The sequence below is a fragment of the Lissotriton helveticus genome, chromosome 12, assembly GCF_964261635.1.
Source record: "Lissotriton helveticus chromosome 12, aLisHel1.1, whole genome shotgun sequence".
In the NCBI taxonomy this organism is placed as follows: Eukaryota; Metazoa; Chordata; class Amphibia; order Caudata; family Salamandridae; genus Lissotriton; species Lissotriton helveticus.
In genome coordinates this window covers 397,170,850-397,186,664 of record NC_136073.1, presented here as the reverse complement: position 1 = coordinate 397,186,664, position 15,815 = coordinate 397,170,850, and positions in this window count along the sequence as shown.

The following is a 15,815-nucleotide window of genomic DNA, read 5'->3' as shown; positions in this document are numbered from 1 at the left end:
ATGCACTTGCACGAATAGTGCCACATTAGGGAGGCAGAGGCGGTTAACATGCTGCTGGTATCGTAGTTAGGACGATATCTTGTCCGCAACCACGTTTAGATTGTCCAACTAGAAGTGTGTCATTATCACTTATCTTATCCTTGTTCTTTTTTCTTTCTGTCCCAGGAGAAAAGGAAGGGGCCGACAGAGAAGATCAGCTTCCAACGTATTCCCCTACCATTTCCTTCAATGATTTTGGTGGAGGGACAGACCCAGCAGATAAGAGATGCATCTTCCTAATTGATTTTAATTCTATATATAGGGTCAGAGTATGTGGGTAGATCATTAGATTGTAGTAATATGGAATTTACAGATTATGTTTGTAATGGTGGACTACTGGAGTGTTGGTGTGGGGAATGTGTGATGCATCAACACTTAGATGAAGTAGGTGTAGGAATCTATCATAGTGTTTCACAAATGAACAAGTGGGATACAGCTGGCACTAAGCCTAAAAATACACATGAAAACAAGGAGGGGTCTACTGAATGGTAGGTTGCAATAACAGCACTTAGCCGTACACGTTTGCATAGATCACAAAGAACTGGATACTGATCAAGGTGGGCACTAGACCGAGAACAGAACATAATGATCCCGACAGGCACTATGCCGGGAACAGTACATAACCTCAACCTTTGGACCCCCATCCGAAGTAAAGCTATACAGATTTAACAGAGTAGGGGCTGATGCCACACACGAACTGAGCATACTTTGTAAGTATAATTTAGTCCAACATCCATAGAAAACAACTTCTGGCACTATGTAAAAAAAAACTAATAATTCTTTTTTTTATTACTTTTTTTAAAACTCTTAATTTTTTTTAAACTCTTATTTATTTTGTATCTTACTTTCATCTTTATTTCATGTTCTTTTCTTGCACTTTGAGAAATCATAGATACATGAGAAATAAAAATGTATATATCACTAGTGTGCATTAGACCTATACAAGTTTAATTTGAGTATTTCTGTATGAAATGTGAATACAGATACGTGAATTTGCACACTACAGAAATTGGTGCCTTGTAACACAATGTATGTTGCACTTCCTGTCCCCCTTTTCACTTTCCACACCGTCTATGTAAGGTATCCCCTTCCCCTCAATACACTGTGTGACCAAGCTTGCTGTGCAAGCGAAGTGCGTAACTTGGAAAATAAACCACATTTTGGTAAATAAACAACCCTCTGTGTGATTGTTAGTTGGAACTTTGTTAATGAAATTATGTTGGTCGCGCTCTGCCGGCTTTGAACGATCCTCTGCGAAGGGCGTGGGAAAGCAGAAGGAGCAGAAACTGAATACATTTATATATATATATATATATATATATATATATATATATATATATATATATATATATATATATATATATATATATATATATATATATATATATTAATCACTAAGTCATCCAAAAAGGATTCACCGCACACCAAGGGAATGTATTCTTCAGACTTTTATTTGCAGACATGCAAACTATCCCACTTCCACCACCTACGCGTTTCAACCCAAAACGGGTCTTGTGAGTCTATATTTTGTTTCTCTTTTTAGAGTTCTGGCCCATCAGCGCCCACAATGAGACATTCTGGGACATGTAGTTTCTCAAAACATATCACCATTATTTGAATGTATAAATCAAATGTTACTTATGTCCATACTGGGTTCTATGTCTTATTGGTTTTCCGATATGCTGATCCATCAAATCTGAGGATTTTTAGGCATGACACATGTTGATTAGTATTCTATGAAGTTTGCTCTGCATCCTTATTCTCTTGTTAATGCGGGGTCATGTATTAAATTAGTCTGGGTTTGGGAGCATATGCTGCATCCCGTCTTTCCAAGTCACATCAGCCAATGTGTAATCAGTATCGTATTGTCATTATTGGATTTTGCAGATGGTTCTGGTCTGTTATGATCTGTTTTGGCTAAGTGCCTGTATGCTTCCTGATTGCATAGTGTTTTTAACACTACTTCTATTTCTGGTTGCTCCTGTTCTCTATGAGAATCGTTTCTCATGAGCATGTTGCTCGATCCACATTATATCTTGATGTATTACTTCCATATGATTTGTCGTGACGCATGTGTCATCGTTGTTGGTGCCTATGAGTACTTCTTGTAGTTGATGGCCGCTTCGATTCAATCGTCCTCTGGTTTCATAAATTTACAGTTCTTCATCCCCGTTTAATCCATGTGGGGTCTTGGTCCTAAACTTAATATTCACCCTGGATTCTAGTCTCCTTGATTTTAAGGTTCTGTTGCCCCCTCTCTCGTGTTTTGGTACAGTTACTAGTCCAAAGTATCTGATGTTGTGCCAGTCTACATTTTTATATGTAGTCATGTGTTTTGCAATAGCGTAGGTCATGTCCCCATTTTGGATTGCTCGAAGATGCTCCAAGATTCTTTTTCTAAGGGGGCATATTGTGCTCCCTATATATCGCATTCCACAGGGGCATTCAATCACATACACTACGTACGTTGATTCACATGTGCTTTTTTTGTCAATCATGAAGGTTTTGCCCTTGAAGTCCACCATTTCCTTGACATTTTTTCCTATTATACAGGCTTTGAACTTAGTGCAGTGTATGAAGCCAATTTGTTGGTTCGTGAACCAGTTCTTCTTTGGATTTGATGAAAAGTAGCTTTCGACTAGTTTGTCTTTTAATGGGGGTACCTTACGGTATGTTACACTCGGTCTTTCTCCTATTATGTTTCCAATGACTGGGCCTTTTTAAGGATATTCCAGTGTTTTTTAAGGATATCGATGATCTTGTGATTCTCCATGATATATGTAAGTATTAATCTGATTGTTTTGTCCTCCTTCTCTTTCTGTTCTTCTTTACCACTCATGAGAATAGATGTTCTAGTCATGAGTCTCGCCCTGTCTTTGCCTTCCTTAACATCTTAATACTTTTATCCTCTTTGTAGGAATCTGGTTTCAGTAACCTGAAATGTTTTTTTCCATCTCCAGGTCATTCAAACAATTCCTTCTCCTCTCCGCATGCAATATACTGTTGGTTGCCGTAGGTTTCCTGTATATTTTGGTCTCAATACGATTGTTCTCTATATACACTGTGACATCCAGGCATTGCATTTCTTTATTACTGATGTTATGCGTAAATGGTAGTCCTACAGTGTTGTTGTTCAGAATTTGCATGTATTCAATGATTCCTCCTGGCTGCCATTCCAAATCAAGAACAAATTGTCTATAAACTGCATCCAGAGTGCAATTATTACTGTGTGAGCCTAATTTTCCTCTCTCTAAGCTATGATTTTCTCCCACCACCACATAGTGAGGTTAGCATAGCTTGGCGAAAAGGAAACTCCCATTGCGGTCCCACATGTTTGGGAATACATTTGGTTATTGAACAGAAAGATGTACGTTCTGAGGCATAATTCTTTCATCTCAGTGAGCATCCTGGTATGTTGCAGCTCCTGTACGTTTATTTGCTTTAAAAATTAGCTGATGGCATTCAGACCTATTTCATGGCTTATTGAGGTGTAGAGGGACACCATGTCTATTGTTACTAAATAAAATCCTTCTTGCTAGTCTGTATTTCTTAGTATTTGCAGGAAGTCTCCAGTTAAATCCTTACCAGTGGTGCCAGATAAAAGTCCACATAATCAAAGAGATGTTCATATAGTGAGTTAAAGCTTCAAATTATTGGCCTCCCAGGGGGATCCCTTAAGGTCTTATGGACCTTTCGTAGGAAATATATAGTTGATATTACTGAGCTGTCATTAGTTAGAAAGGACTTCTCATCATCTGTTATCAATCCTTCTTGATGCCATTTGTCAATTTTTAGATGTGGCACCTACAGGTAACACTAAGACGAGAGAACATGCAGCCCTGGCTCCCTCCCTCTTACCTGGATGCATGCCCACGGAGGTGACTGCCTTGATCTCTGTCAAGGCCGGCGGAGCAGTGCCACGGCACTGGCCGGATCATCTCCTGTGCCGGAGCTGCCTCAGTTGGAGGTAGTACATGCGTTTAATGTAAGGCCCACAACAACACAAACTGCTGCCTGATCACACTGCAATAACCTAAGAGCTGGATGTGGAGAGGCAGTCTCTTTCCCACCTGCGCACCCCAAACTCCTTGGCACAAACCCAGCTGTTAGCCCGCTTATCCAAAAACCTGGTTACAGAGTGCATACGTTTCTTTTATGTTGCTTTTGGAATGCTCCCCACAGCCTGACAGTACTAGAAACTTTAAGGCGCTATCGGTTAGTGCACATGATTTTATGATTCAAGCTAGCTTACCATACCAAGTAAACAGTTAGTTCTAAATTTTAACATTGCCTGTCTTGGAAGACACATGCAAAACTATTTTCTTTTTTTAGTTTCATAATTACTAACTCCTCTGTGGCACCGCTACTGGCCCCCAGATGCAGGCAATATGCTGCATGGCTAAATACAAGACCAGTTGCATTGCAAATGCTTCTTTAGAATTTGTTCCCCATTTTCCAACCACTCCCCTTGGTCCCTCCCACATTTACTACAACTTCGTATACCTACATGTGTTGAGATCTTCACTACCATAGTGGAGGAGTCTGCACAGTAAAGAAGCACACTAAGAAGTGTAAAAAGAAAAAGAATAACATGCCAATAGACCTTATTTATCCATACATTCAGGATTGGGAAAACATTCCTGTATCCACCAGGACCACCCCAATGCAGCTCTAGGTTAGTGAAGAGCTTAGAGTTCACCTCTTAAAAGAACACAACATTGCAATCCATTAACCATCCGCCAACTCAGCATCCTCTTCCAATATGGTATGAGAACACCAATGACAGAGTGAGCATTGTTAACAGAATGCTATATATCATGCCAGGAAAATTACTGGTTATTTTAAACACATTTACTGCACAACATTTTGCACTTAGAAAAAGTCTCAGTAATAAGCTGCCTATAATTTTATATAACATTCATATGTACATTTTATTTCTGTACATCTGTGGTTTTAAATGTCATTTGTTCATTGTGCACTGGTTCTTATCTACCCCGCACCAGGAATGGGAACAAAAAGGACACTGTGAACTTTGATAACAATACACTATCAATCAAAACCATATGGCCAAGAGCATTACCCGCTGGTTTAAACAACTTTTTGATACAGCACTTTGCTTTTAGGAAAGGTTTAATGACAAGTTGCCAAACATTTTAAACATTTTATTTTACTATGTATATTTATGGTTTAAAGCCACTCGATTGTTATGCACTCGTTTTTAGGTCTCGCCTAGGCAGCGCGCATGTGCTGTCTCTCCGAGACATCAAATAATCTGTTAAAGGGGTGAAACTCTGCCTATTACCGGGGAGTTTCTCCTGCAGCTTGCCATTTGTAAACACTGGCATTGCTTTTCTATATAGGGCTTATAATTGGCTGTAGATCCGATGCGTGACTTCTGTTTATTCTGGAAGTAGCACCGCCTAACTACAGTTTGCGTCCGCTCTTCTCGTTAATGTGTATCCGAGGGGAACTTTCTTAACCATCCACAGACCGAGATAAGTTTAGAATTCACGGGTGCTGCACTTCATCATGCAAATAAGTTTAATATTCACGGGCGCCCCACTTCATGATGTATGTAGCACAGTGCCCGCTTTCGTAATTAGATTTGTATTAGTAAAAGGTTAACATTGGCTTTGCATTTAAGAATTTATCACCAGACATACATTACAGTAGAGCTAGGGGGCTGTGGTAAATAAATAAATAATACCTCTATTTTTGAATGCTTAAATGAATAACAGATAGCTCAATAAATAAGAGTCAAGATTCGAGGTAGTAGGAGTTTTGCAGGTTTAATACAGCATAAGGACAGGAACAGGACAACCTGCATAGGAATAGGATGGCAGCGCTGCCGGGGGCAGAATCGGGACAAGGACCAGGATCAGGATAACCTTTTAATAACAGTACATGAGCATATATACATAACGCAAACACATAGCATTACATTGCAATAGGCGTAGCAGTGGGTGGGGTAATAGCAGTCGCGAAAGATAAGGGTGAAAGTAGGTGTAACAGAGGCGTATACATAGACATGTGATGCAAATGTAACAGAATATGTCATGAATGGGGCGGAAACATGGAGGGGGCTACCTAAGGAGCCGGGACCTCTGACCTAATGGTGCGCGCAAACTGGCAATGACGTGTTACTAGGAGAAGCTGGGGGCTACGAACTCTGTGCTAGGAGCAGAGACTGAAGTCTGGAGAGTCAGGGCGACATGTACCTAAGCAGTATCTAGTATCTGATGTTTAGAGAACATGTTGATAGAATCCAAAAGTTATCGGGGTAAAGGCTAACAGACTCTAAGACTAGAGCATGCATTATTCTACATGTAGTGCGTGATGAAGAATATTAAATGAGCATTAATACAGTATTTCTCTAACGTGGAGACGTAAAGGCTAGACAATGACGGAAACTATTGATGCGATTCAGTAGCTTAGGAATGCAGAGAAGGAGGACTGAACTGATAACTGGAATCATAACATACTCTTGGCAGACTCAGAGGCAGGGCTAGGCTGAGCCGGGCACTGTGAGGCAGGAAGTAAGTGAAGGGTCAGGGATACAGGTGGGGGCTGTATCGCTCCTCAGCGAGGCTTCAGGAGACAGGAGCTGAATCTGGTGTCCGGGCCCTTTTGAGGCCTAGAAACGGGGACTTTACAATGGTATAACGTGCACACTGAGAAACGTGGCAACGTAACTTTACATAGGCCTGATATTCGTAGTATTCACGAGAACTGGAAACTGGCATACTAGAGGTGGACACAACTGTAATTGCGTCTTTAATCGAACATAGGGAATACATATGCATATTAATCATGCACAGATAACATATGATGGAGGACGCGTAGGGACACAGAACATGGCAAAATTTACTTTTCCACATTCCCTCCTTGTCACTACGTTTCCATCAGGAAACATCAATATTCATGATACCATCTATCATTTCATACAGTATCATTTGCTCGTCTCGAATTTTCTGGGAACGGGTTTTAGAACGGGGCTTGGGACTAGGAATACAAGAGGTAGCACAAATGCCGCAAATCGCAGGGCCACATTGTATACAGAGGCAGCAACTGAATATGATCGCTACTGCAATACCTAGAAAGGACAAGACTTTCCATCCCCAAGCGGAAATTATATTCCAGAACCAACCGGACCATGTCCAGGTGCCTGGGTCTTGGTGTAACAGATGGGCAATTTTATGGAGTCTGGTTATAGCTGAATAAACAGACGGCGCGTTATTTGGAATGAAAATGCAGCAACTAGATCCGATGACTCTACAGGCCCCGCCCCTATCGGCCAATATGACGTCAAGGACGAGACGATTCTGTAAAACGACAAATCTCATAGCAGATTGCTCTTCGGTTAAGTTACCTAGGGCAGAGGCAGTCTCATTGACTACTACTTCAAGGGTTCTGGTTAATCTACGGATTAGCTTACTATTCTGGATAGGTCCTATAAAGAAGAAGAAACCTCTATTGAAATCTGTATACTGTTCTAGAGCAGTTTCAGTATAATCGACAATGGGGGACTCCCTTCTATGTCTAATGTGTACTAGACGTGTGTTTCTGTGATAATCAGATGGAGCTAGGAAAACAGGTGGCAGTAGGAAGGCAATATAACAGGTTCCCTCCCAATCGAGGGGCAGACGAACATATGCAGTTTGACCACAAATAAAATAAGAATGACGTGAAGCTTTGAAAATAGATTTCCCACTGTCACTATACTTGACAATAGTAGTACAATCGCTATGTCCTACATGTACGGAACCATTATTTCTAACACATAATTCGCCTTTGACTGGTAGTACTGAAATAGCAGGTAAGTCTGGAGTGGAATCAGACTGAACATTCAGGACCATGAAATTCGAAGAATAATTACCTAAATTGTAAATTTCATTTTCTAGATCTAACCCTGTTCTGTGGGGAAGACCTTGCTTGTCTGGGAAACATGTACTGTTAAGAAAGAACATATCTGTTGAGGATGACGTTAACGTGGACCATGCTCCACACGAACCATTATGTGAAAATGGATAAGGAAAGAGTGGCAGAACTCCCTTCGGTGTCTGGAAAGGGGGGAGTCGACCACACACCCAACAATTAGTGGCATTGCTGGTCTGGTGTGAATAATGTAACATGCGGATGAAGGAATTATTACGCATAGCGAGGCGGTAAGAGAGTTCATGAGGAGGCAGATCATTAAACGTGTGCTCTACTGTAACATTAGAAGACTTATTTACATGAGAAACTGGAAAATACAGATAAAATGCATAACTGGTGCAGGAAATCATAATACTGAGAAATAATATGAAACATAGAAAAACGATACATCGGATTGAGTTTTGACTAACTCTCTCACTATGGGGGTCTATTTTATACATGTCAGAAACCGGTCTAACCGTTTCACCTAGGGGAGGACTTAGACAATCAAACTGGCTGACTTATTTTACTAGACCTTAACTTGAGTTTATACTCCTGTTGCGGAGTTTTCTCTAACAGGGAGGGTGTAGTATCATTGTCTTTTGCGGGACAGTCCTTAAGAATAGTACTTTGGCAGTCCTTTGAATCCTGGGAAATGTTCTTTGGGACTGGCTTCAATCCATAAAATTTTTTAATATGCGAAAGATGCACCCAGCCTTTGCGTCCCTCCAACTTCACGGCTGTACGGGTGGCGAGGAGGACCTGTCGGGGCTCCTTCCAGCGAGGTTCCAGTGGACTTGAGCGATCGAAATTTCGCACTAGGACCATGGATCCGGGAACGATTTCATGCGGTGCCACCTCGGTATTGTCTGGAAATGCGGCAGCAACCTGTGAACGACAAGAGTTGAGGGCAGACATCAAGGAAGCTAGGTAATCTGTCAGCATATTACTTGAAACATCGGTAATACTTCGGGGTCTAGGAGTACCCCACATGTTAGGGGGGCGACCGAAAACGACCTCATACGGGGACAGACCTGATCTGGAATGTGCGACCATGCGCATATAAAACAAAGCAACTGGCAGAGCTACTAGCCAGTCCACACCTTTCTCTTGACAAACTTTTGCAATTCGGATTTTCAGGGTCTGATTATGTCTCTCTACGAGACCGGCTGCTTCAGGATGGCGTACACAATGGAACTCCCACTGGTACCCTAACAATAGGGAAACATGCTTCATGAGTTCAGATGAGAATGGCTGGCCGTTGTCAGAATATACGACTCTAGGGAGTCCATAACGGGGGAAGAACTCACGAACCAGCTGCTTGGCAGTGGTCGCGGCTGTGTAATCTGGGACTGGATATGCCTCCGTCCACCTGGACAAAGCGCATACAACTACAAGGACATACTTGAAACCTCAACATCGCTCCATCTGAATGTAATCCATCTGGAGGACTTCAAAAGGGTGGTCAGGGGGCTGGAATCCACCTTGTTCCACCGGGACACTTTTACCTGGATTAAACTGACAACATATCATACAGGTACGGACTTTCTGCTTGGCTGCAGCTCGTAAATGCTTGTTGAACCAAATATTCTGGACACTGTCTAACATAGCTTTTTCTCCTAAATGTGCTGGACTATGTGCGGTATTAATAATGACTTGAACCATAGAGTCGGGGAGAAACCAAGTGGCTTTACCCTTCGTTAACCATCCCTGATCTGTCTGTACCCCTCCTTGTTCGGACCATTTCTTGATTTCATCGGGAGTAGCATGTAACTGGATATCTATGACATCTTGAGTAGGGTCTTTAACTGTCATACATGTAGTCGGATCTGGAGTGTGCGTCTGTGTCGGATTAACTGAAATGTCTGGAGTCTGAGCTGTAAGCTTGGCTGTGCGATCTGCTAGATCATTAGCTTGGGAAATAATGTCAGTAACTTTCGTATGTGCTTTGCACTTCATGATAGCAATGGATGTTGGTAAATGTATTGCATCTAACAGAGCCTGAATGAGGAGACCATGCTGAATCTTGGTTCCATGAGAAGTCATGAAACCTCTCTCTTGCCAGAGCACTCCGAAGTCGTGTACAACTCCAAATGCGTAACGTGAATCTGTGTAAACATTAACTTTCAGGTTCTTGGCGTGTATGCAGGCTTGAGTCAGAGCAACTAGCTCTGCTGCTTGAGCAGACAGGGTATCAATACGGTGTGTTTCAATAACTTCAGTGTCAGTAGTCACTGCATACGCGGCGACTAGTTCTCCTGTACTAGTTCTCATACATGAACCATCCACATAAAGTGTCAGGTCGGGATCTGGTAATGGAATATCTGTCAGATCTTGTCTTGGCTTTGTCATGATGTTAACTACTTCCACACAGTCGTGTGTGGCAGAATTCGAAGTAACTGATGGTAACAATGTAGCAGGATTTAAAACGTTGCAGCGTCTGATTTCTATGTGTGGCTGGAACAGTATCAATTCATAACCTGTTAACCGTGCAATTGTCAAGTGCTGAGTTTGTGTTCGGTTTAAAAGAACTTCCACGGAGTGTGGGACTTGTACTGTCAGGGAGTGTCCTAATACTATGGAATCACTTTGTCTGATAGCTAGTGCTGTGGCTGCAACTGACTTAAGGCACGCAGGCAGAGCCTGGGCTACAGGATCTAATGTGCTCGAAAAATAAGCACAGGGCTTGTATTGTCCTGCTTGATCTTGTGTGAGGACAGATAATGCTGTACCTTCACGTTCTGTGACGAAAAGTGTAAAAGGCTTACTGTAGTTCGGTGTTACTAGAACTGGAGCTTGACATAGGGCTGTCTTTAACTCATTAAAACTAAGTGTATGTTCAGATGTCCAAGGGAGGACAGTCGATACGGCTGCCTCCTGTGTCGTTAACTGTATCAGTGGCTTGGCTAGAAATGCATACTGAGGAATCCATTGTCTGCAATAAGAAGTAAGGCCAATAAAAGCACGTACCTCCTTCTGGGTCTTGGGCTGAGGAAGACTCGCTATTAACTGGATACGGTCTGGTGTCAACTGCCTACCCCTCTTGGACAGCAAGTGTCCTAAGTAGACCACTTGCTGGACACAGAATTGAAGCTTAGAAGGGGACACCTTGTGTCCCATCTCGGCTAGGAAATACAAGACTGTAAGTGATGCTCGCTCGCAAGCACGTTCAGAACGGGCTGTGATCAGTAGATCATCGACATACTGGAGCAGGGCAGTGTCAGTTGGCATGTGAATGTTGTCTAGTTGTCTCTTGAGTGCTTGACTGTAAATACTAGGACTTTCTGTGAAACCTTGAGGAGCGCGTGTGAACATATAGCTCCTTCCATTTAAACAAAATCCGAAAAGGAACTGGCTGTCTGGATGAATGGGGACACTAAAAAACGCGTTCTTGAGGTCTATGACTGTAAAAAATGAAGCTTCGGAATCAATGGCTGTCAACAGGGAAGAGATATCTGGGACAACTGGATACTGGGGAATAATACATTTATTAAGTTCTCGGAGATCAATCACTAATCGATATACTGGAGGTGCATTTGGATCAGTACGTTTCATAACAGGAATGATCGGAGAATTACATACATTGGAGTCAGTTTCTACAACTACTCCTTGAGCCATGAGCTTGTCAATAATTTTGGATAAGGCTGCTACAGCCTCAGGTGGCAATCTGTACTGTCTGATTCGTGGCAGGACTACACCTGGCTTGAGAGTCACACGATGGGGTGTGATTTGCATATAACCAACATCAGTTGGACCTTGCGCCCATAGATGCTGCGGAACATTAGACAATCTGGGATCAAAATCTCGTAATACATAGTGACCCTTGAAGTCACGTAGGAACAATCGTATTCCCTCTGGGGAACAGCATATAACTGCACCTAACTCTTTCAGTGTTTTAATGCCTAATAGATTCTCTGGACATGACTTAGTAAGTAACAGATCAGTAGTGCGGGACAATGGACCCACTTCTAGAGTAACTGGCTTTGATATTTCATTTACAATAGGTTTTCCTGAAAATCCAAGGGAAACATTTCTTGAGCCTGAGAGCGGAGCCCCTGGAACTTCGGCGTGACTTATAGTGGTCCTACTTGCCCCTGTATCAATCAAAAACTTTCTGTCTTTCCCTAATACTTGACTGTGAACATAGGGACCTTCTTGATCTACAGGTATCTCGATGAGAGGCAAGCCTACCTCCCTCTCTAGGCTGTTTCATGAATATGGCTGATACTCTGGATACTCAGACTGCGCATACTGGTACATCTGCTGTGTAACATGCTGTGTTGCAGCGATAGGCTGCGGAGCTATAACTGTCTGTGGTGCATTCTGTGACTGCGGAGTCTGTGTAACTTGTTCTTGTCTCGGCGGACGTGGTCTTTCTTTAGTCTTACCGGTAGCTATGTTGTGTTTCAGAACTGCACACTCGTTTATAAAATGACCTGGCTGTTTACAATAATTGCAGTTTCCTTTAACGGGAGCTGCAGGATGACTGGCTTGATTTGGACCCCTCTTCTGACTGTCTTGAGGAACGGATTGTGCAACTAGTACTTTCATTTTCGTGTCTTTCATACGTTTTCTCTCGTGATCTTGCTCTTCTCTGATTCTATTCTGGTGATATTGAAGCATCTGTAACATCTGGGATGGGGTATTAGCTTGCCAGGTACTTTCGACTTTCAAAACTCGGTTTTTAATTTGTGGACTTGAATTCTCGACTAATTTAGTAACAAAAAGATGAGGGTATGACTCGCTACTTGTCTTGAGGCCACTGTTGATGCTAAAACATTTCTCAAATCTAGAATAATAATCACTAATATCTTCGTCTTGTTTCTGTTTACAGGCTGAGATTGCATCCCAGTCTTCCTTTCTAGTTGTCAATAATCTGGGTAAAACTTGTATTAACAATTCTGGTAATTCTTTACATTTATCTCCAAGACCGGTACCTGGTACTCGTGCCTTGTCTTCAGCTTCTAGAACTGCCCAATCGATCTTTTTCTCTCCCACCTCCCATTCTTTTTCTTTGAGTTTCTCATATACCCCTGCGGGCAACAGGACTTTTAACATTTTAATAATATCTGGATACGTGTATTCTCCCATACGGAGCATGTCTTTTAATTCTCGGTGGAACCCTGCTGGATCTTTATCATGACAGGGAATTAACTTTTTCATCTCTAAGAGTTCCATCTTTGTGATAGGGGTGTAAACAAACACTCGTTGCATTTCACCACCCTCTGTCTTAACTGGATGCACTTCTCGTAACGGATTCTGTCTGTCTATGTAAAAGGGTTTACTTTCTGGGGGTGGGACATGAACAAAATGCGGGTTCAAAAACGTTCTGTATTTGTGGCGCTGTTCTAGAATGACCCTAATCAAATCGGTACCTAAACCTTTCCATTTATACTGGAGTAACTCGTTCAGGACATCGTGTAACGGACCTGGATCAGAATGTTGACCCTCATACAATGTAATGAGGTGCTGGATCATATACATACCCGCCAGTCGCTGCTCGGCTGGGGGCAATTTCAGAAACATTTGTGCCACTATTTCGTCTGGAAAAGTGGTAGAATCAGTAGTCCATCGGACTGCTGATCGGGCTAGTTCTTGTTCATGCATGGTACTTAACTCGCTATAACCGATTCGTGATTTCAGAATGTGATCGGTAGCTTGAAATACTTGTTCCAGAGAACCTGGTTCTGGTGCTGGATGATGAAAAATTGACTTGTGTTCTAGACGTAAATGGCGATCTGGAAATCTAGATTTTCCTACATACGCTATTCTGTCGGGATTCTCGTCCTCTACCTCTTCAGTATCAGAGTTATTTTCTTTCTCGCTTACTTGTGCTTCTTTACGTTGTTCGTGTACCCTTATTATTTCTTTACGGATTTTCTTGTACATACTCTCTATACTACCGATAGTCTTATGCTTACCCTCGGCTATATTATCACTCCACCTTGTCAGGATTTTCATTTCGGCTCGATCTTTGGTCGGATAATCTTGTTCTCGTATTAAACAATTAATCAGAAACTTTAATATCATGAGCTGGACTTCAACTTTTCTTTGGCACATGACGTCACTAATACTTTCTGGATCATTCCCTGTACGGATGAAACGATATATTCTGTCTAGATCTTCTTTCATATCTGGTAGGGTGACTAGATACTCGGTCACCTTTCTTACGCGTAATGAATATAAAACCATACTATCCTCGCCTGGGACTGGATCATAGCCACATTCATTAAGGGCTTTTCTTATTTCTGCAACAGACTGATACCTGGGCGTACGCTGTGACGCTTGTGCATGTAATTCGGCTAACGTTAAACGCTTGTGTGGCGGCGGGGTTTGAGGAGGACCTCCCCCTGCGGCCCCTAAACTAGAGTCGTCTACTGATGCTCTTCGTCCTGGCAGAGTGGGAAATGGAAATGTAGGCTGGACTTGTATGGCGGGCTGGACCGGGGGTACCGTAGCAGGTACTCCGGTGTCTGGAGGAGCGGGAAGTGCCTGATTTACAGGGACTGGCGGAGCGGGATTTGCATATTCTGGGACTGTGTCGTCCAAATAGGACGAAATGAAAATATCAGCTGCGGTCGGTTTGTGACGTAGCTTGGTCGGAACTAATGGTGGCGGAAAATTACTGGATGCCTCCGGGGTCGCTTTTGTAAACCCTCGGCCAGAAGAGGATACATACCCTTAATAAGAGCATGCCTCTGTCTGTCTGTCTGTTCGGTTTTGACTCGTTCACCTATCTCGATTAATTCCCTTTCTTGGGCTCGTTCTAAGGATTCTCTACTTAATTCTGACTTTCTGATTTCTTTTTCGGTTCTTTTATGAGATTCTTTGCGCCATAACTCGATGGCATCTTTCTGTGACTGTCTGGCTTTCTTTTTCCATAATGCTTCTTCTACTCGCATGATGCACTCGGCATCCCATGTACCCGATACGGGCCATCTATACTTTTCTTCTAACTGTTTGGTATACTCTACCCATAAATCTAGATACAATATGGCGCTTATGCCATGCTTCTGATACATGAAATGACCTGGACTGTCCCTAGGCGGGACAGGAACTGCTGCTTCTAGCAGACCTTTTCTGGTTTTTAACTGACGCAGTTTTGAAAAGAGTGGCATGACTGAACTATAATCTGGACACAATACGATACACAATAAACACGAGAATCACTTCGCACTCATACCACGACATTAAAATACATGAAGAACATTATGAATAACAGTTCGAACAGAATACCACCTGGAATACGGAAAACAGAATACATGAATTGTCTCGAGAACAGAACTGACTGGAACAGGAACTAGATGCACTGCTGAAACAGTACGAAACTTACCGGTCTCATACAGAGACACGTCAGGACCCGCATCCACCGAAGTGGACACTTCGTTTGTGGGTCTGTGTACCACCAACCCACGGACCAGAGTCAATTAGATTGACCCTGTCTAGATACTACCCCAGCAACGGTACTCACCGGGCAGCAAGAACGGAAGGCCTCGGACTGGACTGGACTGGACTGCTTGGACGCCGGACGGACGGACTTCGGACTTCTGTTACGGGTGGACCTCCGGATACCTCGGACCTTGGACTCTCGGCTTGGGCTCTGGTCGGGACTCGCCGCGTTCCTCCACCGTCTCGTCTGGATGCTGGACCGCCTCCTCCGTCTCCTCCGTGGGCCTGAGGGATACTTGAAGCAGAAATATCTGCCGGTGCGCAGAAGAGTTCCGTCACGACTGCAGAGGGTCAGGGGGTCGGCGTGGCTTCACCGACGCGTGGGGAAAGGGCAAGTCCCTATTCGGGCGCCATTATGTGGTAAATAAATAAATAATACCTCTATTTTTGAATGCTTAAATGAATAACAGATA